At 43.0% G+C, this 25,030-nt stretch overlaps 1 protein-coding gene across 1 annotated transcript in view; it reads right to left on the bottom strand.

The window, feature by feature from the left end:
- Positions 1-4,523, bottom strand: part of HPGDS (hematopoietic prostaglandin D synthase) — a 69,329-nt gene extending 64,806 nt beyond the window's left edge. Inside the window, exon 1 of the mRNA XM_006111950.4 lies at positions 4,406-4,523. The gene's annotated coding sequence lies outside the window, so the exon portion shown is untranslated. The remainder of the gene's footprint in view (positions 1-4,405) is intronic.
- Positions 4,524-25,030: the final 20,507 nt, after the last annotated feature.

The following is a 25,030-nucleotide window of genomic DNA, read 5'->3' as shown; positions in this document are numbered from 1 at the left end:
TGACACAAAATATACACCCCTGGCTACATAAATATTCTTTCCCTTCACTAATCATTGGTAGGCAGGAGGCCAGAGTATTGAGAAAAATAATTGCACTTGTAAAATTAGTATTTCTATGAGTAAGTCTGCTATCTGCCTCCTAATGCAGTGTTTTGTTGGCTAGCTGCTACTAGTAAAATTCTAACTCTGCCACCTTAACTTATTTAAATAAATAAATAAATAAATAAATAATCTCTCTGCTGATAAAATTGGGACCTATATGAGGTCAGAGGTATGGGTCTTCTCCTAGGAGTGATGTCATGTATAAAATCCCCTTACCTGATAATATCCAGAAAGCTGCCATCTTTTATTTATGGTCCAGCACAGTCAGTCATATAAGTGATGGATGAATTTGTACCTGTTTTCCCAGCAGAGGGGAGTGATTGCCCATCGTAAATACATAATCACATTTTGATCCAAATCCAGCCTTCTCCACAGACCTCTTTATATAATCGGGCAAAATGACATGGGTTTATATCAAAGTATTAATGTTGAGTAGTAAATGTATCATAAAATGTCAGTCTGGACCAAACTGAAGATTAATTGCAGTCCTAGTCTACTTCAGATGGGAAGATTACATAAGCTTAGCCTGTTGCAGAGAAACATTTGTTTCAAGCTTAAACAAGTCTCTATCTTGTAAAATCAGATGCAAATATACATAATACTAAACTGATAGATTATATCTAACGTCACTTCATAGAAAATTTCAGAGGCAGCAGAAACAACTAATAAGAGCAGTGATTTGAAGATACACAGACCTAGTGGCAATGTGTGCATTTTGCAGCTGATGCAGGAGAAATAAATGTGTCCCAGACAATAAATGTAGTTTTCATTTCACATACACCCTCATGTGCAGTTAGGTTGTTATTTTTTAAATCAACTTTAACCAATTATGCACAGACAGGACGCTCTGTAAAAGTAATTCAGGTAGGGTGACTGGGACTCAAGAGAACGGGTTGCTATCCTCAGCCTGCTGGGTGACCTTGGGCAAGTCACAGCAACTCTGTGACTCAGTTTCTCCAGCTGTAAAATGAGGATAGTGCTGTAATGTAATGGTCCAGCACAGTCAGTCATATAAGTGAGGATAGTGCTGTAATGTAACGTGCTTTGAGATCTGTGAATGGCTATACAGAAGTTCTATACCTAAGGTGACCAGATGTCCAGTTTTAAAGGGACAGTCCTATACTTAAGCTACCCTGCAGGGGTCCCTCCTTTTTTTTTAAATAAAATGGGCAAATTGTCCTGTATTTTTTGTCTTCCCCTCCCATCAGTACTGATGAGTCCTACGACTGGGTGGATCTTTCCTCCACCAGCCACTCATCTGGCGAGTGGGGGAAGTCCCCAGCAGAGCGTCTCTGCACTGTGCAGAGAACAAGCCTGGTTGGATCATTCAGCTTACCAACAGCATGGCTGGCAAGCTCCTTTCTTTCTTTCCACACTGCATCTGGCTGGGCTGACACCCAGGGGAGAGCTCAAGACTCTCTGGCCAGGAGGCACCCTGCATATGTTGCAGAGTAGAAGAAGAGGGTGGGAATACGGAGTTCCGGAAAAGGGCATCATGGACAATGTATGCAGTTATTCAGGTTCCATGCCCACATGGCTCAGACCTATTATATTGAATAATTTCTCCTCACTGAAAACACAAACAAAAGATAAGAATGAAGGCTATCTAGTAATCAGTGCAATGAAAAGAGGATAATTAAAATGGAAATTTTAACTGAATCACCTCAGTGAGTGAAGCCTCTTGTAATATATATAGTATAATATATATGTAACCTCCCTCGGTTAGAATATTCCGCCCAAGCTGCCCTGGTGACCCTGCCAGGAAGGAGTGAGGGGGGTGGAGGCACCGCCAAATAAATCCATTGGAAAAAATAAAGTTGAGTGGGTGGCGGGATCCAGAAGAACCCAGACCTGTCCACCAAAACCTGTAAGCAGATTGGCCTTAAAGAAGGTAACCAGGTGGAGAGGGGGCGCTACATATATAGTATAATATAGTATATATTTGTGAGACTTTGTCTCTGCATCTGTGTGTCTGAATGTTCAAGAACTACTCCTAAACAATAAAGAGCTAAAACCACTAAATTCCTCTTATGATAACTTAAAGCAACATAAGGGTTTGGTTGCACCAGGAAAATGGGATGTACCTGGAACAGGAGTGCTTCTCATAAAACCATATAGCAAAGAGACAGAATCACCCAGTCTGGGACTGCCTCAGCCCTGAGCCTCCCACCAGCCAGACTGAAGCTCCCCCCCCTTGATTCATATGGGAACATTGCTGGCTGTTTTCCTTCATCAGGGAGTGAGGAGGAAAGTGCACCATTTGCTGCATTCCTCAGTCTGGCTGTGTTTACACTACACCACTCTGTCGGCAAAGGGATGTAAATTAGACGTATCGAAAGTACAAATGAAGCCGGGATTTAAATATCACATGCTTCATTTGCATAATGGTGGCCGCTGCTTTTTTTCGAAACGGGGTTTTTGAAAAAAACCGGCAGTTTAGACGTAGCCTCTGACTGGGGATTACAGGGGACAGGTGAACTTGGATCTGCCCTGGCCAGGGGATATGAACCCCTCTCCCAATTCTCTCTGCTGGACCTACAGTGGCCATGGACAGGTGCTTCTCACCTGGCATGGAACTGCTATGAGGAGTTAGAGCTGGAGTAGTCCTCTCTCCCTGGGGGCAGCCTGTATATTGAACCCCTCATCCCAGCCCCACCCCAGAGCAATGATTTTAATGAATCACATACATATTCACTCAGCTGAAGCATGAACCTTAATCTAGTCATTTTTTCCTGGAAATATGAAACTAAACTTATTGTACAGAACCACTTTGTAGGTGTTATCTACTGTGTGTATAGTTTGAAAGACATCTTTCTCCCCATATAACATCTTTGAGATAAAAATATAATTTAAGTGTTATGTTTTGCTGTACACAAAGAGGAACTGCATATTTTAAATATATAGATATATTTTATTTTAGATTACGAACAAGAAAAATAATGAATAATCTCCAGGTGAAAAGTGAGTAAGTACCTCATTTGCAAAAGTTTCAGCAAGTAAATCAGTACAAAATGGCTGCTGACACTGCAGAGTTTTCAGAAATGTAAAACTGGAGCACACAGAAAGCAATGGCAGGATATTTCTGGCTAAGGATATGCAATGTTTTTTGTGTTAAAATGCACAATAGAGTTATTGCTATAAAATGAAAGTGGCTATTAGTGGAGGACATTTGCTCATGTGGATTTTGTGCACAGGTGTATTTGTTGAATCGAGGTAGGTGTCAGATAAAAGTCAGGGCAAATATTTACAAATGACGTAGAATGTTAAAAAAAATCTATTTACATTCTGAAATAACAATGGCTGAATTGCAAAGAAAAGAAACACTGCTAACATAAATTATATTTTCTATTTGTCTTTCTCCATAATAATTCTGCATTGGATACAAGTCTGTGTGGTTGGATGAACGACGAGAGGGGATGGAGTAGAAAACAATCAGTATGAAGCCCAAAGGTACTGCTTAGTGTTGTTTAATAGTCAGCTAATTCCTTTGACATTAACCTGATTTTGGGCTGGTTACATGAAGAGGTGCTGGAACCAGTGGTGTGGCAGCACCTCTGTCTTGAACTGATTTCCATCATGTACAGGGTTTACAAATATGTTCAATGGATTTCAGCAACGCCATTGTACAAATTATTCCAGCACCACTGTTTATACAGATGAAGGTCAGCTTTTATTTATAAAAGATTATTATTTTGATTTCATAAAAGGCTCAGAAACAACTTATTTCAGAATGGGAGTTGCTCTCTCAGGCTGATGTGTTATTTTTCTGTTTAAATGTGTCTGTCTCTTCTACAGTATCTCTCTAACTCTTATTAGACAAAAAGCATCGAGACTATCAAAATGGATCTATACAAATAGCCCCCGTTCCTCCTCATTTAACTGATGCTATCTCCCTGAGCAGGCTGTCACACTGCCTTTTGGCACTAACTACAGTTCATAAATTTAGATTGTCCAGGCAGTTCAGTGCAATATGCAGTTAAAAGAAGCCTAAAGGCAGAAGAGCTGGTATACTGCAGTTATGTTTGAGATACACTTACAAGCTAATAGATATATAGGAACCATTGCACATAACTAATTAGTATACCCGACTCTAGCTAGCACGATTAATCCCTCAGTTCTGTGTTGGATCAAATTCCCAAAACTGCAAAAATGATACATGTTAAATACCTGCTGTATGGCAGGAAAATATAGCTCCTAGCAGTAATGTATTTAAAGGGGGAAGAATAAGACTGGAAAAGGAAAACTGAAAAGAAGAGAGAGAAGTCAGTATTTCTGTCATATTCAATTCTTAGATATCACTCACTTCGATTGCAGTAATGTCTAGTCAGTGTAATCCTTCCTTCCACGAACAGGAATTTCTCTGAATGCTAATCTGGTTTGAGCGGGGGTTATATATCACCGTATGAATATTCAGACCACTCCCAGTACTTCCAACTGTGCAATCATGAGCTTTTTTACACATGCTCACATATGGAACACATTTAAAGAGTAGTAGACACAGATCATTTCCTCAGATAAAGATATCACATACATAATAGTCCAACAGAATTCATGGTTGAGAGCTGTCAGCCTTTTCATTTAAAGTTTAACTGTAGGAAATATAAAAAACTAGGTCAGAGTGCAACAAAGATCGCAATAAAACCATATCTTATTGCTGTAAAAAGTTTAGAAGCCATGAATATTCTGTCTCACATTATCTGCAAATTAGGCAAATCCCTCCAGTATCTTCTCTAATTATGCAATGATTCGTTATATTACTGCAGCCATATTAGAAGCAGGGGTGGGCACTGAAAAGAAATAAAAATTAATAAATACAATTCAAAAGTTTTATAAGCCACCATGAAGTGCTTTTGGTACATTTCTCTTATACCAGTGCAATAAAAGTCTAAGAAAACGTTCATAAATCTGCACCACTTCAATCTGACTAATTGCTTCTGAATTTTATGCATGCACAGAAGCATAAAACAGATGTTTTTACTTATTGGAAGTGGATGGCCAGGCTGATTTAGACATATAAACACTAGCTCAGACTTAATTTTAACCTAACATTTTTCACCTATGATAGTTTATTTACTAGTGACCATTAGGAGACTTCCACCCATTAAGTTTAACTTGCATTCTGTTGCAATTCAGGTAGATCAAAATATATGTACAAAGAATTGGTCGTCTTCTGTTAAAATGTTCCAGAGTTTAGATCATTAGAGACGGAAGGGAGGGGGTAAACGCAGCTGTCTCTCAAGGCTAGCTCCTCAGCTGACATTAACTAGCATTAATCATTTGAGTCAGTGGAGTCACAATAATTTATACTGGCTGAGGATCTGATCCCTTTCACTTGCCATAGGCTTGTGCCTTAGAGAAGCCATATCAGGGACAGTCTGGTATTGTTTACTGTATATTTGTGTTTCTCAAGTTGAAAGGGACTGCTGATGTTGGCCAAAATTTCAGCAGCATGTTTGGAAGGACATTCCTCTAGCTCTATTTTGCCTCCAGAGGGCAGATAAGGCCTTGTCAGCACAGTGGCTTGCTGCGGTTTAGGTAAAAGGATGCAACCCCACTTATTCCAGTTCTCATTATTTTATCTTAAACCTGTTCCTGATCATCTTAACAAAAATAAGCCACATTCTCCACCAAGCTGCCTTAGGTGTATCTCCATTATGTAAGCAGTATAGTAATCCAATCTGAGGTGAATTGTTCAGTTCAAAGTCCTCCAACCCTGACCATTGGTAGTTATATTGGGTCTAAAAATTGTTGCTTTTGAGCCATTGTTTACAGTTCCTGTGCACACCATAGTTTCTATCACACATTCAGAGCCCAGGTTTCCATTATTGTTATCTGCCCAAATCTAAGCAAAATCTCACGGCTACCCCCTGCGCCACCAATTTGGTGTCAGCCTATTTTTACTTCTTCAATTTGGTGTCAGCCTATTTTCTCAAACTGGATGAGGAATGATCTTTGTGTACTTGTGCGGCTCTGTCCTTGTTGGCCTTGAAATTATAACCCCTCTTTTTGTGACCAGTCTTTGCACAGTACTACCAGCCAGGTGAACTGATTCCCCTATCTTCTACATTTTTGCAAACCAGTTTGATTTTTACTAAAGAAATGTGACTATTTTATAGCACTTTCAAGATACCATTAATTGAATTAGAACCTCTTGTCTCTGATTTCTATTAGCAGAGCTCATTTGGAACATAATACAACAGAGCCACCAGGTGATATCTGCGGTAAGAAAAGGCATAAAACCTACCACAGCCAGAGGTTGAGGCCTAATTAATATATGTAAATGTTGATCAGCTTTCTTCACGGGGACAGGGGACAAGACATACCAGGGCACCTTCATGGAGGATGTGCTAATTCTTATGGCAAGCAGCACTGATCATCTGCCACGTTGGTGATGAACGCTATAGAAATTATTCTAATGTCTGCACTACCTCTCTTCCCTCCTCACTGTCACTATTACAACCTCTTACAGGAAAGAGGAGCTTGATACAGTCAGGCTTCACTGTGAAGGGCTTCTCTACACAAAGTTTTTGCCAGTTGCATAACAAACTTTAATTTTGGCATTTCTTAATTTCTGAATGCTTGATTTGACAACTTTCTGTAGCTGAGTAACAAAACATACAGGCTACGTCTAGACTGGCATGATTTTCTGGAAATGCTGTTAAGGAAAAGTTTTCTGTTAAAAGCATTTTCGGAAAAGAGCGTCTAGATTGGCACAGACGCTTTTCCGCAAAAGCACTTTTTGCGGAAAATCATCCGTGGCCAATCTAGACGCGATTTTGCGCAAAACAAATCTCAGCTGTCTACACTGGCCCTTTTGCGCAAAAGGAAGTTTTGCGCAAAAGGAAGTTTTGCCCGAACGGGAGCAGCATAGTATTTCTGCAAAAAGCACTGATTTCTAACAGTAGGAAGTCAGTGCTTTTGCAGAAATTCAAGCGGCCAGTGTAGACAGCTGGCAAGGTTTCCGGAAAAGCGGCTGATTTTCCGGAAAAACTGGCCAGTCTAGACACAGTCACAGTGATCTAACTTCAGGCTGGGTGACAGTTTTTAGCCAAAACTTTGGGTTTTTTATACAAAAAATACAGATTAGGGTCAAATAATGGTATTTTGTTAATTTGTATTATTTTTGTATTATTTAAGCAACTTGTGATGATCAACAGAAAAAAAGTAAAATTGGAAATGTCCAAACAGTTCCTGCAGAACTGTCCAAAATAAAATATTTGGAAATTTTGGGGATAGATTTGGGTGCCATTCAGAGAACCAAGGAGCTAGAATATCTCTGGTAACCTCTGGCCCTGTGGTTTGGATGCTCACCCAGGATGTGGGATATCCAGCTCTGGAGCAGGGACTTTGAACCCCTCTTTGCACCCTTCCGCTGAGTGTGCTGTCCCTCAACCTAAACAGTTGGCTTATTCTGGACCCTTAGCCCATTCTGGACCCTCAGCCTGGATCCTAAGCCTATTCTGGACCAGATCTCTCCCATTCAAGCTGTTTACTTTGTATAAATAATTAAATAATCAATATTTATTGGACCAGAGAAAGGACACTCTAGCCTGGTGGTTAGTTCACGTATCGCAGAGTAGCCAGGAACTCATTGTTTCCAGTCCCATTCATTTACATCTGGGCATATTTATTTATACCAAGTGGAACAAATTCAACAGGAAAGATTGAGAGAGCTTTTCTCCAGAATATCCTATTGTCTGGGAGTCAGGCTGTGTCATACAACTGGAGAGAAAAGGAAGGGGTTAATGTCCCTATTCCAAAGCAGGGATTTTAACATGGGTCTTTCATGTCCCAGATGAGTGCCCAAATCATGTGGCCAAATGCTGGAAGGGGACCACTGCCACCTCAGTTTTGTGAATCTGGCCTTTCATTTCCTTTAGGTTTGTTAAAACACACAAAACAACGTTTAATTTTATCTCCTAAAGACTTGTCTCCAACTTCTTTTGTGAGGCAGTATCTTTAATTGGACAGCTGCTGTTGGTGAGAGATGCAAACGTTTGAATCCCACATAGTTCTTCTTTATCAGACGAGGTACTCCCAGTGTCGCAGCATTGTGTAAGGGACCATTTAAGTTAAAGTTGCCCATTAAAACCTCTGCAAAGTTAGGACAAAAATCAGGGAATTGCGGGTTACAGATTATTGTAATAAATCGTATGTCCCGAGTCTCTATTCAGTCCATTCTTTTAGTGTCGAGTAGAGTAGTGAATTTAAGCTTCCTTGCTCATCTTTTGAAAGCATCGTATAAATTTTATTTTGAGGATGAGAACTTGATAAATCAGATATAGAATGATCATTTTGTTCATCCAGTCTATATTGACTTCACCTATGTTTTAGTCCAGAGGGCAGGGTGGGGAGAACTCCAGGGCACCAGCCACATGCAATTATTTATACAAAGTAGACAGAGCTGGATTTCCCACATCCTGGGTGAGCATCGAAACCACAGGGCCAGAGGTTACTAGGGATACTCTATCTCCTTGGTTCTCCCAGACTGTGGGAGCCGCAGGAAGTTGAGTGAGCCATCTATTTTTGGGATAGATTTGGGTGCCACTTCCCAGAGCTCCCATTGGCTGACAACAGTGAACCACAGCCACGTGGGGCTCTGTGCCTGCTGCTTCTCTGATTAACAAACTGGTGGCCCGCCAGCACCTAACCCTGACCAGCCATGTGCGGTTGGCATGTCGGAGGTTCTCTGCATCCGTTTTAGTGTATATAATCATGTTCATGCTTCAAGAACCTATCAATACCTTACACAGGAGACCTGCAAAAGTAGAACATTCTCCTCCACATACACCATTTTGAAATACCAGTGGATTAATGGAGAGCTTCATGATGCAGTCTTACAAGTACAGTAATACTCCCATTAACTTCATTGGGATTATTTGGACGAATAAACATTGCACAGGATACTAAGGGTTTTCTTCAGGATCATGAAGTAGATTCATCATTCTGAAGAAAAAAAATCCCTTTCCCTGATAGATTCTGATCAGGTCCAGTCCAAGTGATAGCTGCTTAATTTATTTGAGGACAATAAAGCAACTATACTAGATTCCTGAAACTGGAATGATTTATACCACTAAGTTTAAAACGATGCATTTGGTAATGCAATGAACTGATTTAGGCTTAGCTTCCTTTGATAATGATTTCCTACAGTTTTAAGCTCTTTATATATTTTCCCATTTCAGCTTACAACAGCTGTTTATAGCATGAAAAAGAGCACTGAACTGCCTAGTTCTATGGAATAGTAAAGCTGAGCCTGTGTTTTACAATCGGTTGCAAGAGGTGCTTTGTGTAAGGGAACTTCTACTTGTCCCAGTTGATAAAACAAGAGCTGGCAGTCTTTTTTTTTTTTTTCTAAAAAAAGTCATGGAGTTAGTCTAGTAAAGAGAACATCCATCCAAATGGAAATCCATCCAAATCACTCTAATGGCAGGGCTATAACAAAGGTCTTTAATGATAAGAGGTCTTTTCTAATGATCCTGTTTCTCAATTTACAATTTCAACCTATTGCAATGGTTCTGCTTTTACCTCTGCAGCTTGTCTTTCGGATACAGAATGATGCCCAGGTTCCTTGTGGTGCAATGGGAGAAATAATCAGCGCAGGCTGAAACTCACATTAATGCAGCAGCTTGGGCACTGTTAGAGAGCGACTTACTTGGAGATGATGTCACTCCCATCACAGTATCAGCTAAATGCCATCTCTGAGACTGCATGTGAAGGATGGTATTAAGGGAGATGAGGACATTAATTAAATGACATTCTTTCTTGATGAATTCCCGGGTTCTTCTCTTTATTTGAAAGCCCTAGATAAATCCAGAGGAAGTCAGATGGATTAAAATTAAATCCAAGATTTAGTTTGGCAGATGTCTATTTCAGAGGGCTCGTGGGCTATTATTGGATCAGTAAATCATGCTACAGTTCTACCGCCCTTTTATTTTGTTATTCTGTGAAAATTACTGAATCATCACCCAGTCCCCTTTCTAGCCCCACTCCACCACACTCTGCTCTGCTCCTCATCCCAATACTAGTAGTTAAGCAAGGACATACCCTATCACACTTTCTTGTGGTACTTGATCTCTGTTAGCAAACAGGTTGCTTACCATGAGGATTCAATGCTTAGGATCCCAAAAGCTGCAATTGACACAACTGGCGTATTCAAAGGTAGGAGTTAATACACATTTCCGTTATCATCCCCCAGCTCATCTGCCTCTGCTGCAAGTTAGAGTAGTCCTAGGGGCAGTTACGTTGGCAAGGATTCCCAGAGTCCCTTCAGAGCTGTGCAAGCCTTCGACCCTCTCCCACCCTCTGCAATTGGCGCTCCAGGGACAACACATTTGGGGATTTTCCTGTGAAAGGGGAATCCCTAGATGACCCTTTAGCACATTTTTGAATCACCTTTGTGCTGTCAAGATGTCACAAAGGGCATTTAGCATGGGGCAGAATAGGCCTTTAAATTCTTAAAACATTACTGTCTTTCCCTATAAATCAAGCTGGTAGGTCGCCATCTATTTACATCCGGCTACATTTGCATGCGTGCGAGAGTAAAATGGCTAAGTTTTGTAAATCTTTAGCTGCAGCCACTTACCAGTCTTCTTTAGACCCAGGAGTTCTGTGGAGGTTTTCCCCACTCTCAAAGAAACCTGAGAGGAAAAATTAGGTTTTTTGGGCTGGAGTATGTAATATTAGCATTAATTTATCAGCGTTTATTCTTGGCCAACAGCAAATTGTCTTTTTTTTTTTTTTTTTAATTCTTCCTTTGGTTATTCCACAGTGTGAAATACAATAGAATCAAGTTACAAAAACAGACCATTGCCTAAATAGCTGTCCTTAGTGTACTTTCATATCTGCTGTGTACTTTAGTGTAGTCTCTGGACAGTACAGTAGAATATGTAGCACACTCCACATTTTTCTGATACAGATACGAGAGAAGGGCAGCTCTTCAAGACTCTCTATTTCTATCATTGGGATATTCTCTGGAGCCAGTCCTATACTTTATTTAATTCATTTTAACTTTTCCTTTAGTTTATGTTCAGTGTTTCACAAGTACCATGTAAAGACCTGAATGAAACAAGCATACAGTGTTTTAAATGGGGATTTTTGGTGTATAATCTGATCCAAGCTTCTTAAAAGTTCAGGTGTGTTGGCATTAGTGTGTAATTTCTCTCTCACCCTCCAATAGTTGGTTTATAAAATGCGCCATGGTGGTTCTAGTAATGTTGTCTGACGACAATGCTCCCAGGTGTTCAATAAAGATGACTCCTTAGAAGAAACACAGATTGAATTAAGAGATGGGGCCTTAGCCTGATCTCATATATGCTAGAGTAGAACCAGAGTAACTTCCAAGTCAGTGGATTTGAGCCAACATAACTGAGATCAGAGTCTGGCTCAAGGAGTCTTTCTTCGCTTTTATTGTCCAAGATCCAGTTGAAAAGGAGAAGCTGTTCAGTTCCCCCTTTATTTTTGCTGTTCCGTAGTTTCCGACATTATGTTAGGTTTTTTTAAGTAGGTCATTGCAGGCTATAGGAATTGAGTTGCAAGCCCATTAGGATGCATCTACATGGCAAAAAACAAACACACATAGCTCCCCAGCTGCAAGTCTCAAAGCCTGACTCAGTTCACTAAGGCTCAGAGGGCTTGTGTCACAGGGCTTAAAATATACCTATTCCAGGTAAGGTTGAGCCTGGGCTTGAAGACTACCTCCTGCACCAGGTTTCAGAGCTCTGGCTCCAGAACTATTTTTAGCCCTGTAGCATGAGCCTGAGCCAACTGACCCAGGATTTAAGACTCAATGCCACAGGGTCTTTTAGGTTTTTCTGTTGTTTTGTTTTTTGCATCTTAGATGTATGTTTAGCAGGAGTTAAGCATTGAATATCTATTATATATTTGAGAGAGTTTCTCTCTCTCTCCCCGTTTGTTCAAGAATGTCTCCTAAACAGTAAGGCTGTGTCTGCATTGGCACCCCTTTCCGGAAAAGGGATGCTAATGAAACCAGTCGAATTGCAAATGCCGCGGGGGATTTAAATATCCCCCGCGGCATTTGCATGAACATGGCTGCCGCTTTTTTCCGGCTTGGGGTTTTTCCGGAGAAAAGCGCTAGTCTAGACGGGATCTTGCGGAAAATAAACCCTTGAAAGTAGGAATAAAGGATCTTCCGGAAAAGGGTTTATTTTCCGCAAGATTCCGTCTAGACTGGCGCTTTTCTCCGGAAAACCCCGAGCCGGAAAAAAGCGGCAGCCATGTTCATGCAAATGCCGCGGGGGATATTTAAATCCCCCGCAGCATTTGCAATTCCGACTGGTCTCATTAGCATCCCTTTTCTGGAAAGGGGTGCCAATGTAGACACAGCCTAAGAGCTAGGACCACATTTGGTTAAAGCAAGGTCAGGGTTTGGGCCAGGGCAATGGGATGTGCCTGGAATGTGATTGCTTCTCATAAAAACATACAAAAAGAGACAGAATCACCAGGCAGGTGAAAGGGTCTGGCTGTGGATCACCCAGCCCCACCTGTATGGGATTGTCCCAGTCCCAAGACTCCCATCCCCCAGTTCATGACTCACTGCTGTGGCGCCTCCTACTGGTCACTCCAGGAATTAGCTCAATCCAGCCTCAGAGCTTTTGGTAGTTTCTTGCCCACTGATAGCTATTTTTTTGTCCACTCTCCACCACTCATCAGGACCTGCACGCTTCCCTCAGGTTACTGCCCTATAACAGCAGCCATACTCTGAGGTGCTGCCTTTAAGGAGGCAGGGAGGGCTGAAGCTCCCTCCCACCCCCAATTTGTATGGGGTCATTGCTGCCTGTTCCCCTTCATCAGGGTGCATGGCGAAAGTGCACAGTTTGCTACATTCCTCACTCTGGGTGGGGAGCATGGGGGGCGCAGATAACCTGTGACCTGTCCTAGCAGGGGGACAGGCCCCCTTCCTTGTCTGTGCCCTCTGGAGCTACAGCAGCCATGGAGAGGTTCTTCTCACCTGACTCCAAGCTGCTTCAGTGAGAGAGGGTTCGGGTAGTCCTCTTTCCCAGGCCAGTCTGCATACTGAAACCCTCATCTCCAATCCTACCCCAGAGCAATGATAATTGAGTTACCTAAGCAATGCCAGGTAAATCTTCTAGTAGTTTATAAACACAGTCATTTGGACCTCAGTGGGCTTGTATGATTTCTTCATTTTATTTTTATTGAGTAAAGAGCAAGGGAGACCATATTCATTTATGATTTTATGGGGTAAATAACCAGTCTTGAATTTCAGCTTTTTTCTTGAATCTTTTTCAATGTTCAGTGCAGTTTAGTTATATTACTCCTACCTCCCTATCACCTTTATCATCCTTTATTTAATAAAGCACGGAGGGATCTTTGCTGGGGCTAGGACTATTTTATATTTTGAATCTCATACTGCTTCAAAATTTCATCCTCAGAGCTTTGCAGTACAACTTTGAAACTAATAGGGAAGCTGTGAAACATTGTTACTTAAACTGAGAAATACTCTGAAGCCTGAGAGAGAGAGAGTGTTTTCTAAGGTGATAGATGAGATGGAAGAGCACTCTTGTTGGACTGATGGAAGAGAAGGGGCTTTTGTAACCATGGATAGGAAGAAAGAAGAATGTTTCTAGGGGTATGTCTACACTACCCCCCTAGTTCGAACTAGGGGGGTAATGTATGCATACCGAACTTGCTAATGAAGGCCGGGATTTGAATTTCCTGGGCTTCATTAGCATAAAGCCGGCGCCGCCATTTTTAAAAGCCGGCTAGTGCGAACCCCGTGCCGCGCGGCTACACGCGGCACGGACTAGATAGTTCAGATTAGGCTTCTAATCCGAACTATCTGTATGCCTCGTGGAACGAGGTGTACAGATAGTTCGGATTAGGAAGCCTAATCCGAACTATCTAGTCCGTGCCGCGTGTAGCCGCGCGGCACGGGGTTCGCACTAGCCGGCTTTATGCTAATGAAGCCCGGGAAATTCAAATCCCGGGCTTCATTAGCAAGTTCGGTATGCATACATTACCCCCCTAGTTCGAACTAGGGGGGTAGTGTAGACATACCCTAGGATCCTCTAGTGTTCATGACTCACTGCTGAGGTGCCTCATACTGGTCACTCCAGGAATTAGCTCAATCCAGCCTCAGAGCACCCTCTCTTGTTAGTTTCTTGCCTGCTGATACCTATCTTTTTGTCCACTTTCCACCACTTGTCAGGACCTGCGTCCTTCCCAGACCATGGCACCTTTCCCTCAGGCTACTGCCCCATAGCAGCGCCCTCACTCTGAGGTCCTGCCCTCCCGGAGAATTCCCTTACTCCAAAACCCCACTTGCCTCTGTGACCCACTGCTGGTCATCATCTAGCTGAGGGTGGGGAACCTAAGGCCCAGGGCTGGGTGCAGGCCCTGGAGGCTCAAGGCTCCCCCAGAGATGTTTTAATCCTTTCAGTCCAGTGTGAAGCAACTGCCCCAATACAGACCCAGAAGGGCAGGACAGGACATGTAGAACTGGGAAGTGTGGAGCTGGCCTGAAGAAGAGGTAAGCTAACAGGACCAGAAGGCAAGGGTACATTATGGGTCACTGCTGGATGATCAGAGTCCTGTCAGGAAAAAGAAGGTGGGTCACTCAGGCCTAGACTGGTTAGAGGAGGAAAGGTGTAATGTGAGTCTATTATGTAGGTGGCAAAGAGAAGGCCCCCACAGATTTGGATAAGCAACCAAGCATTTGAGGTTTTACCCTTCAGTAATCTTAATTAGTGTTGGCTGAGCTCCACAAACTGAAATAGGAGCCACATTTGTGCTAGCATAATGGGTGCTCAGAATAGATGAGATCTGGTCACTTCTTTTCTCTTTCTACCATTTCCAGTCTACCAGTCACTCTTGTCAGTATGTTCCTGCAGAAATCTGAGGTGTTTCAAAGGTGTTTAATGTTAGCCTATTTCATAGCTCAGCTCAAATGTCAGAGCGTTCCAGTGTGTGACACATTGATGAAGACATTAAGTGCTCTTCACACTGATAAATTACATTTTAAAATTAAATTTCACTGAGGCTATATTTCACTAATGGAATAAAATTTCAAAAATTAAAATACTGAGGTTTTCAACTTACACTTAAAAATAGTCATGTATTTGAATACTAATAAGAAAATACTACCGTAAATTGGACCAGTTTAATCATTTACAATTTCCTTTGTGTACTTTGTCACCTAAATCACATGGCATTGTTTCTGCTTACTGATTGAACAATCCCTAACCTCGCAAAAAAAGTCAAGGTGACTGCTGAATGATTACAACATGAATGCCTATGTGAATATAAACTGGTTCTAGAATTCACAACATGCTCTCTCTCTCTGTCTCTAAACATTCATCCAGACAGAAATTTGCTTTTGTCTTTGGAAGCAAACACAAGGGTCACAAATATGTCTGAAACATATCTGCAGTTTTTGCCAAATAAATGGGACCAGCCCAGCTGTAGTAATAGGCAAAGTTTATATCCATTAGAATCTCTAGGGTGTGTCTAGACTATAGGTTTTTTCCGAAAAAAGCCTTTTTTCAAAAAAACTTCCCCTGCATCTAGACTGCTGCTGCATTCTTTTGAAAATAAATTGAAAGCATGTGGCAGGTTTTTTGACTGCGGAAAACCTCGTTTCATGATGAATAACTCCTTTTTTTCAAAAGTGCTCTTTCAAAAGAAAGTGCTATGTAATGCAAACTGTGCTTTTTCGAAAGAGAGCATCCAGACTTCATGGGTGCTCTCTTTCAAAAAAGCTGCTTGCTTTTTCAAAAGTACTGGTTCTAGTCTAGATGCTTTTTCCCAAAAGTATCTTTTGAAAAAGCCTCTTTCAAAAGAGGCTTGCAGTCTAGACGTAGCTTCTGTGTCTTGATGTTTACTTCAAAAATTAGGCAGCATTAAACCTGATGTTTAGTGAAAAAGAGGCTTGTCAGTTTAATATTTTGGGGGATTTATTGTTTCACACCTTACATGGCATAAAGTATCTTTGCAAATGTGCTATTTGTAGATTCACAACAGTGTGCATAGCAATAATTCTATAGCCTTTCAGCTGTACACTTCTAAGTTGCCTGGTCTGCTGTGTGAGCTTTGCTGTCACTTGATGGCTCTATATTTGTTTGCTGAATCCTAAAATGTAATAGTGTCAATAGCTCATCCACCTTATCGTGTCTCAAAGCAAGCAATTCTGCTCAGGTTTAGATCAACAGTTTCCACAGCAGTAATTCCCAAAGGTTGAAACCCACACCTGGTACACAAGGCAAGTCACACAAAGGAGTTGTTAATGGGTACCACTGGCAATGGAGGTGCCCCATCATCTCAATAAAAAATGTGTACATAAGCTGGCAAGGGTGATCAATAGGTTCAGTGGTCTCATGGCCTCAGTCCTTTCATGCTATTTTCATGAGGGAATTGTTAATGCCTGGAGAGAGATTACAAGAAGAAGAGGGAAGATTTCACTCCTATTCTAAGAAAACTCGCCTAGGATAATCAAATACAGTATTATCAACCCCAAGATTCATTTTAAAAAAATAACGAGATTAGCTTTAAAAAATCAGCTGGTTTTGCTAGATACATTTGTGATTTCAACATTTGCAGTAGCCCACAAAACAAAGGAAGCAAAATAAACAACCATTTCCTTTCATAAGTAAGTTGACTTGAATATTTTGTTTGTAGGGCAATCAACATATAAATATGAAAATAATTAAAGCTCTTTGTGTGCTGAGCTTATGTTTGTTGGTGTGTGGTGGGTTTTTTTTCCCCACTTCCCCTTTGCCCTCCCCCTCCCCTTGATGGAGTTTGTGCTGTGATTGGCAGGTGCTGTGATTGGCAGGTGGAAACTGTTGGCTTCTAATTAAAGTTTGAATTCTAGAAGCCTCTGCTGATTAGTTGAGCCTTGGTAGGGGGAGGGGCTTTATAAGGCAGCGGGTAAGGAGCTTGTGAACAGCTGAGTGCTAACAGGGAGTTTAGAGAGGGAGTTCTCCAGGTAAAGGAGAAGCAGATACAGGACTCATGAGGGGTGTGTGTGTTGTGTTTGGGGCTTTCTTGCTGTGTGCGTGAGGGTTGGTGTGTGTTCTTTTTTTGTTTGTTTGTTTGTTTTTTCCCCTGTGTCTGTGAGTGAGGCTTCCCCCCCCCCCCCCACTTCCCCTTTGCCCTCCCGCTCCCCTTAATGGCGTTTGTGCTGTGATTGGCAGGTGGAAACTGTTGGATTCTAATTAAACTTTGAATTCTAGAAGCCTCTGCTGATTGGCTGAGCCTTGGTAGGGGGAGGGCTTTACAAGGCAGTGGGCAAGCGACCAAGGAGCTTGCGAACAGATGATTGCGAACAGGGAGTTTAGAGAGGGAGCTGGGAAGGGCGTGAGGTTCTCTTGCCTTTCTTTTTAAATCCCTTCTCCAGGACAGCAGCGATGGATGGTGATGAGTCTGCTGCTGTTACCTGCACAGCGTGTGCCATGTTTGTCTTCCTCCCGGAAGAAAGAACGGATTTCATCTGCACAAAGTGCAAGCTGGTCGACGTTTTGGAAGAAAAAATTAGAGGACTGGAGGCCCAAGTGTCGACCCTACACTCAATCAGAGAGGATGAAGACTTCCTCGATAGAAGGCAGCATTTAATCCTTCAAGCATGGCAGGCAGAGGAGCCAGAGAGGGCAGTACGTGACCAAGAAGAGAACTGGCAGCATGTAACTTCTAGAAGGGGGAAAAGGCCAGCACGGGAATCCCCCAATGCTATAGAGGTAAGTAATCGCTTTCAAGCTCTCTCCACAGGCTCTGCAGTGCTGAAAGCTCTGGAAGGGACCTCACAAGGAAGAAACCAGAAGGGAACACCATCTACTGGAAGGCATGGGATGTGTAGTCCTAGGGATGGGGGTTCCATGGCCACCACCCCCAAAAGAAAACGACGGCTGGTGGTGGTCGGAGACTCCCCCCTAAGAGGGACTGAGCCATCCCTCTGCCGTCCGGACCTGGAATCTTGAGAGGTGTGCTGCTTACCGGGAGCTCACATTCAGGATGTCACAGAGAGGCTTACCAAGCTGATCAAACCTTCAGATCGCTACCCCTTCCTGCTTCTCCACGTGGGAACTAATGATACGGCCAAGAATGACCTTGAGCGTGTTACTGCAGATTATGTAGCCCTGGGAAGAAGGATCCAAGAATTCGGAGCGCAAGTGGTGTTCTCGTCCATCCTCCCTGTTGAAGGGAAAGGACTGGACAGGGATCATCAAATTGAGGACGTAAATGCGTGGTTGCACAGGTGGTGTCGTAGAGAGGGCTTTGGTTTCTTCGACCATGGGACTCTGTTCTGGGCACAAGGATTGTTAGGAAGAGATGGGATCCACCTAACGAAGAGAGGAAGGAGCATCTTTGCGGGCAGGCTTGCAAACCTAGTGAGGAGGGCTTTAAACTAGGTTCGTCGGGGGACGGTGACCAAAACCCTGCGGGGAGTGGGAACGTCGGGTACCGGGAAGAAATGCAGAGAGGAAGGAGCAAGAAAGGAGGACCCCCTGATTCGAATGGAGAAGATAGAGTAATCAACTGGCTACCTGAAGTGTTTGTACACTAATGCGAGAAGCCTGGGCAACAAACAGGAAGAACTGGAAGCCCTGACCCAGACCAAGAAATATGGTTTAATTGGGATAACAGAGACTTGGTGGGATGACTCGCATGACTGGAGTGCTGTCATGGAAGGGTACAGACTGTTCAGGAAGAACAGGCAGGGGAGAAAAGGAGGAGGAGTTGCACTATATGTAAGAGAGCACTACGATTGCTCTGAACTCCAGTATAAAGAGGGAGAAAAACCTGTTGAAAGTCTATGGGTTAGGTTTAAAGGAGCAAACAACAGCAGTGATGTTGTGGTTGGTGTCTGCCACCGAATCAGGTGGATGAGGTGGATGAGGCTTTCTTCGAACAACTGAGCGAAGCTTCCAGATAACAGGCCCTGGTTCTCGTGGGGGACTTTAATCACCCTGACATCTGTTGGGAAACCAATACGGCAGTAAACAGGCAATCCAGGAAGTTTTTGAAGAATGTTGGGGATAACTTCTTGACACAGGTGCTGAAGGATCCGACCAGGGGCCATGCGCAGCTTGACCTTCTGCTCACAAACAGGGAGGAACTAATAGGGGAAGTGGAGGTGGGTGACAACCTGGGAAGCAGTGATCATGAGATGGTAGATTTCAGGATCCTGACCAAAGGAAGAAAAGAGAGTAGTAAAATACACACCTTGGACTTCAAAAAAGCAGATTTTGACTCCTTCAGAGATCTGATGGGCAGAATCCACTGGGATGCTAACGTGAAGGGGAAAGCAGTCCAGGACAGCTGGCAGTTTTTTAAAGAAGCCTTATTGAAGGCACAGAAAGAAACCATCACGACATGTAGCAAGAGAGGCAAACATGGTAGGAGACCGGATTGGCTTACAGGGGAAATCCTTGGTGAACTTAAGCACAAAAAGGAAGCTTACAAAAAGTGGAAACTTGGACAAATGACCAGGGAGGAGTTTAAAGGTATAACTCGAGAATGCCGGGGGGTTATCAGGAAGGCAAACGCGCAAATGGAATTGCGACTGGCTAAGGATGTGAAGGATAACAAAGGTTTCTACAGGCATGTTAACAAGAAGAAGGTGATCAGAGAGCGGCTCCTAATGGATGAAGGAGGTAACCTAGTGACAGATGATGTGGGGAAAGCTGAAGTACTCAATGCTTTCTTTGCCTCTGTATTCACGGATAAGGTCGGCTCCTGGACTTCTGCGCTAAGTGACGCAAGATGGGATGAAGATGGACAGCCCGTGGTGGGTAAAGAACAAGTTAGGAACTATTTAGAAAAGCTAAATGTACACAAATCCATGGGCCCAGATTTAATGCATCCGAGGGTACTGAGGGATTTGGCAAATGTCATTGCGGAGCCTTTGGCTATTATCTTTGAAAAGTCTTGGAGATCAGAAGAAATCCTGGATGATTGGAAAAAGGGAAATGTAGCGCCCATCTTCAAAAATGGGAAGAAGGACGATCCAGGGAACTATAGGCCGGTCAGTCTTACCTCGGTTCCTGGAAAAATCATGGAAGGGATCCTTAAGGAATCCATATTGAGGCACGTGGATGAGAGGAAAGTGATTAGGAATAGTCAGCATGGATTCACAAAGAGCAAGTTGTGCCTGACCAATCTGATTAGCTTCTATGATGAGGTAACTGGCTCGGTGGACATGGGAAGGTCAGTGGATGTTATATACCTTGACTTTAGCAAGGCTTTTGATACGGTTTCCCACAATATTCTTGCCAGCAAGCTAAGGGAATGTGGATTGGATAAATGGACGGTAAGATGGATAGAAAGATGGCTAGAAGGCCGGGCCCAGCGGGTAGTGATCAACGGTTCGATTGTCAGGATGGCGGTCGGTTTCTAGCAGAGGGCTCAAAGGTTCAGTTTTAGGACCGGTTTTGTTCAATATCTTTATTAATTACCTGGATGAGGGGATGGATTGCACCCTCAGCAAGTTTGCGGATGACACTAAGCTAGGGGGAGAGGTAGATATGCTTAAGGGCAGAGATAGGGTCCAGAATGACTTAGACAAATTGGAGGATTGGGCCACAAGAAAGCTGATGAGGTTCAACAAGGACAAGTGTAGAGTCCTGCACTTAGGACAGAAGAATCCCAAGCATAGTTACAAGCTGGGGACCAAGCAGCTAAGTAGTAGTTCTGCAGAAAAGGACCTGGGGGTTACAGTGGATGAGAAGCTGGATATGAGTCAACAGTGTGCCCTTGTAGCCAAGAAGGCTAATGGCATATTAGGTTGCATTAAGAGGAGCATTGCCAGCAGATCCAGAGATGTCATTATTCCCCTTTATTCGGCTTTGGTGAGGCCACATCTGGAGTATTGTGTCCAGTTCTGGGCCCCCCACTAAAAAAGGATGTGGACGCATTGGAGAGAGTCCAGTGGAGGGCAACCAAAATGATTAGGGGGCTGGAGCATATGACATATGAGGAGAGGCTGAGGGAGTTGGGTCTGTTTAGTCTGCAGAAGCGAAGAGTGAGGGGGGATTTGATTCAGCCTTCAACTTCCTGAAGGGAGGTTCCAAAGAGGATGGAGAGAGGCTGTTCTCAGTAGTGACAGATAGCAGAACAAGGAGCAATGGTCTCAAGTTGTGGTGGGAGAGGTCCAGGTTGGATATTAGGAAGAAGTATTTCACTAGGAGGGTGGTGAAGCACTGGAATGGGTTACCTAGGGAAGTAGTGGAGTCTCCATCCCTAGAGGTAAAGTCTCGGCTTGACAAAGCCCTGGCCGGGTTGATTTAGTTGGAATTGGTCCTGCCTAGAGCAGGGGGCTGGACTTGATGACCTTCTGAGGTCTCTTATAGTTCTATGGTTCTATGATTCTATGTTCTCATAGCTAAGTCACTGAGTTTGTTGAACTTCATAACCTCTGTGCAAGTTGATGTAATTTTGTTACACTGCATGGGAAACTATACAAAGTAATCAAATATGCTTTACAAATAAGAGAAATCTCTGATTCACAGAAGTAAGTCAATACAAATAGGTGAACCTATGGGCTACATCAAGACTATACACCTTTTTCGAAAGTGGCTTTTTCGAAAGATTATTTTGAAAGCCTCTTTTGAAAAAGAGCATCTAAATTGCATTACGCGGATTGAAAAATCGATCCACTTTTTAAAAAAAGAGCATCCAGACTGCTGGACGCTCTTTCGACAAAAAAGGCATCCAGAAGTGCTTCTGGCAGGGTATGGTGGCAGTCTTCACTTCCCAGTGCTGCTGCATGCCCTTTGCAGAGACGGGTGCTTAAAGGGATCCCCCTGGACAGCCATTGGTCTGCTCCTTCTTCTGGCTTGCCTATCTCCTAGAGGGAAAGCAAAGCTGCTGCAGTGCTTGCTCTTGTTGCCCTGCTTTCTTGGACACCACAGCAATTTCTTTTCTGTGGTTTTTTTTTTTCTGCTTTTCACTGTGTTTTTGGCCATGGAGCCTGATCTGCCCCTGGGCAGGCAATGGCCTCATGCTGCCACACTGCAGCTTCTGCTGCATCTGCATGACTGTCATGAATCTCCTGCCCCATGTGGACCCATAGGATTTCCCTATTCCAAAGTTAGAAATTAGCATGCCTCTTCCGAAGAAGGGGCCAGTGTAGACGTAGCCATTGTGTTTTAGCAGCAGAGATCTAATAACCACTTAAGTTAATGTGAATCCTTTATATTGCTTGGATGCTGGGATTTGACCTTTAAAAGGAACAAAGCACAGAATTGTAACTCTGATAGTTTTTCACACCACAGCCTGAATCCAGATTCTATATCCACATTGCTTTGGAGAAAACTAAGACTCCCATTTCCAGATCAGAAAGCATCTGACTTCGGAGCCAACCCATATCTAAAACTTTCACTATACTTTCAGTCTTCTGAGTTCTGAGGTCAAGACATGCCCTGCGTAGATACAGCTTGCTCTGACCTTCTCCTCCTTCCTGGCACACACACAGTTTCTGGCGCACACACAGTTCCCTCCCCAGTTTGCATTATCGCTGGAAACCTTGAAAGAAGATGGGTCTTCTATCCCCACTCCCTATTTCAATATACACAAACAGCACACAGTGGAACAGTCTGTGCCTTGCTGCTGCTGCTGAGGGTTGCCACTCCTTCAGAATTGTTCTGGAGTCTCCAGGGATTAAAAATAAATCTTTCATTAAAGAATATGTGTATGATGAACCCTACAGACAAACAAAACTGACACTCCTACTGCAACCCCAGCCATCCCTAGACAGATTTCAGATCTGAAAGCACACTCCCACAAAGTGGCCAATGGTAGAGACATGGCTAGTGGGCACTTCTGGAATCCTTAGAAACCTGGTGGTAGGATTCCCCTTCTAGAGAGCTTTCTTATGGAGAGTGACGGTAGTGTTGCAGGAGAAAGTCCTGGATGGGGGTTGGGCTGGAGGAGAGACAGAAATCTTATAAGTCAAACCTATGTTTACTTTCTAACTGGATCTGAACTAATCTTTATGGCTAACATAAAATTCAGAGCTTTGACTTCCAACTCAAGGGTTACGTCTACACTGGCAGCTTGTTGTGCAAGGACTCTTTTGTGGAAGAGTTCTTATGCAAAAACTTCCACAAGAGAGCGTCTACACTGGCATGTGCTTTTCCACAAGAGATGTGCTTTTGCGCAAGAGCATCCCTGTCAGTGTAGACGCTTTCTTGCGCAAGAAAGCTCTGATGGCCATTTTAACAATAGGGCTTTCTTGCGCAAGAAATTCATGTTGCCTGTCTACACTGGCCTCTTCTGGAAGAGCTCTTGCGCAAGAGGGCTTATTCCTGAGCTGGACCATCAGAGTTCTCACGCAAGAAGCCCCAATTTCATACATTAGAACGTCAGTTTACTTGTGCAAGAACATGCGGCCAGTGTAGACAGGCAGCAAGTTTTTGCGAAAGAGCAGCTGCTTTTGTGCGAGATGGCACCAGTGTAGACACAGCCAAGGTGTTCCTGGTTGGGAATGAACACCTCTGCTTAGTTCTAGATATAATTATAAATGATTACTTTATGCTATACTGTTGGAAAAGAGCTACAGTCTCCAGCTTTCTACTGGTTTAAAGCCTTTTATTTTCCCCCCTTGACTTATTGGTTTACAAAATTTTACACATGAAGGGTTAAATTCTCAAAGGGGCTTGAGACCAACCTCCAGTATTATGTGCTAAAATGTATCTCCATAAATTTTTGCAAACTTTCTTTTTGATGGCTCTCAGGTTCTGGAGGCAGAAAATTCAGGTGTGGGCCCAGGTGGGTGTCAGATGATAATATTCCCAGTTTGCACATGCAAATTTTCAGCTTCCTAAAGATAAGAGTCAAAACAGACGTACCCCAAATCACAAAGGTACAAAGTACGGGCACAAAGTTGGAGGCTGCATCTGAAACTTTGATTCTACATCTTTTGCTGCCATCTCTGCCTAGCACTGCTTATTTGCCAATTATTCAGGCCTACGACAATGTTTCTTCTAATTTTTTCCATTCCCATGCAGAATAAATTTTATGTTCACCAAGGCATGTGCAGATGTGCACTACCAGTAGAAACCCAGGCTGCTGGCTGTGGGTGCTCTGCTAATCAGCTGGGCAACATTTGAATCGCTCCTGGATCATAAGCACTACAGGGAACACTGACTTGGACTAAATATAGCAAACTGAGAGTCTTGGTCAAGTGGTTGCTGTGGTTTTCAATACACATTTGTTATATTTTTATACTCCTTGAGCTACCTGGTCAACTCAAGGGCCAGAGGGATTTCTTTGTTGCCTGTAATGCCTCAGAATAATATGTTCTGGAGCCTCTTCGTAGAGCTAAAAGCAGCACATTGAGGGATCTAAACAAAACAAAAAAAAGATTAATTTTTAGTTGATGTGCTGAATGTCCTTCTAATCCTGATTAGAGGCAGAGAGGGGCATCCAGCATAGACTTCTGAAACAAATGAAATTTATGAATTTTATATCAGGTCACCTTAAGGTAAAAGTTTGGGGCCAAAAACAAACCAGTAGATGAAGAACTAAGCCTCTGCTCTACTTGATGCTTGCAAACCATTAATATGATAAGGTTTCAAGCCCTTGAGTGCCTCAGAGATCCATAATATAATTTTAATGTCAAAGTGGTATCTTACTGCAGCTAGTACTCAGAACAGAAACTTTTGTGTGCTTCATGATCCTTTATGTAAGCATCGCTGCAGTAGGCATTTGGTCTAAGTGAAGATTAGGTGCCAAATCCTTGGTTAATGCAACTTGCAAGGGCTAAAGTGGTAACAACAGGGAAAAGGAGAGCATGGCTGAAGAAAAAGGGGGAGCCCGAGATACCCTATAATGCACATTTTTGAGTCTTTGTAGCTGTTGCTACTCTGATTAAGTTAACGTAGTACTGAGGCTGCTCTAACTTGGTGCTAGGGAATGAGCCTGCACAGAACAGCTCCATGTTCAGGGAGTACAAAAG

The sequence above is a fragment of the Pelodiscus sinensis genome, chromosome 4 (assembly GCF_052426305.1).
Source record: "Pelodiscus sinensis isolate ZL-2025 chromosome 4, ASM5242630v1, whole genome shotgun sequence".
NCBI lineage: Eukaryota > Metazoa > Chordata > Testudines > Trionychidae > Pelodiscus > Pelodiscus sinensis.
This window is presented reverse-complemented; position numbering and strand designations above follow the sequence as displayed.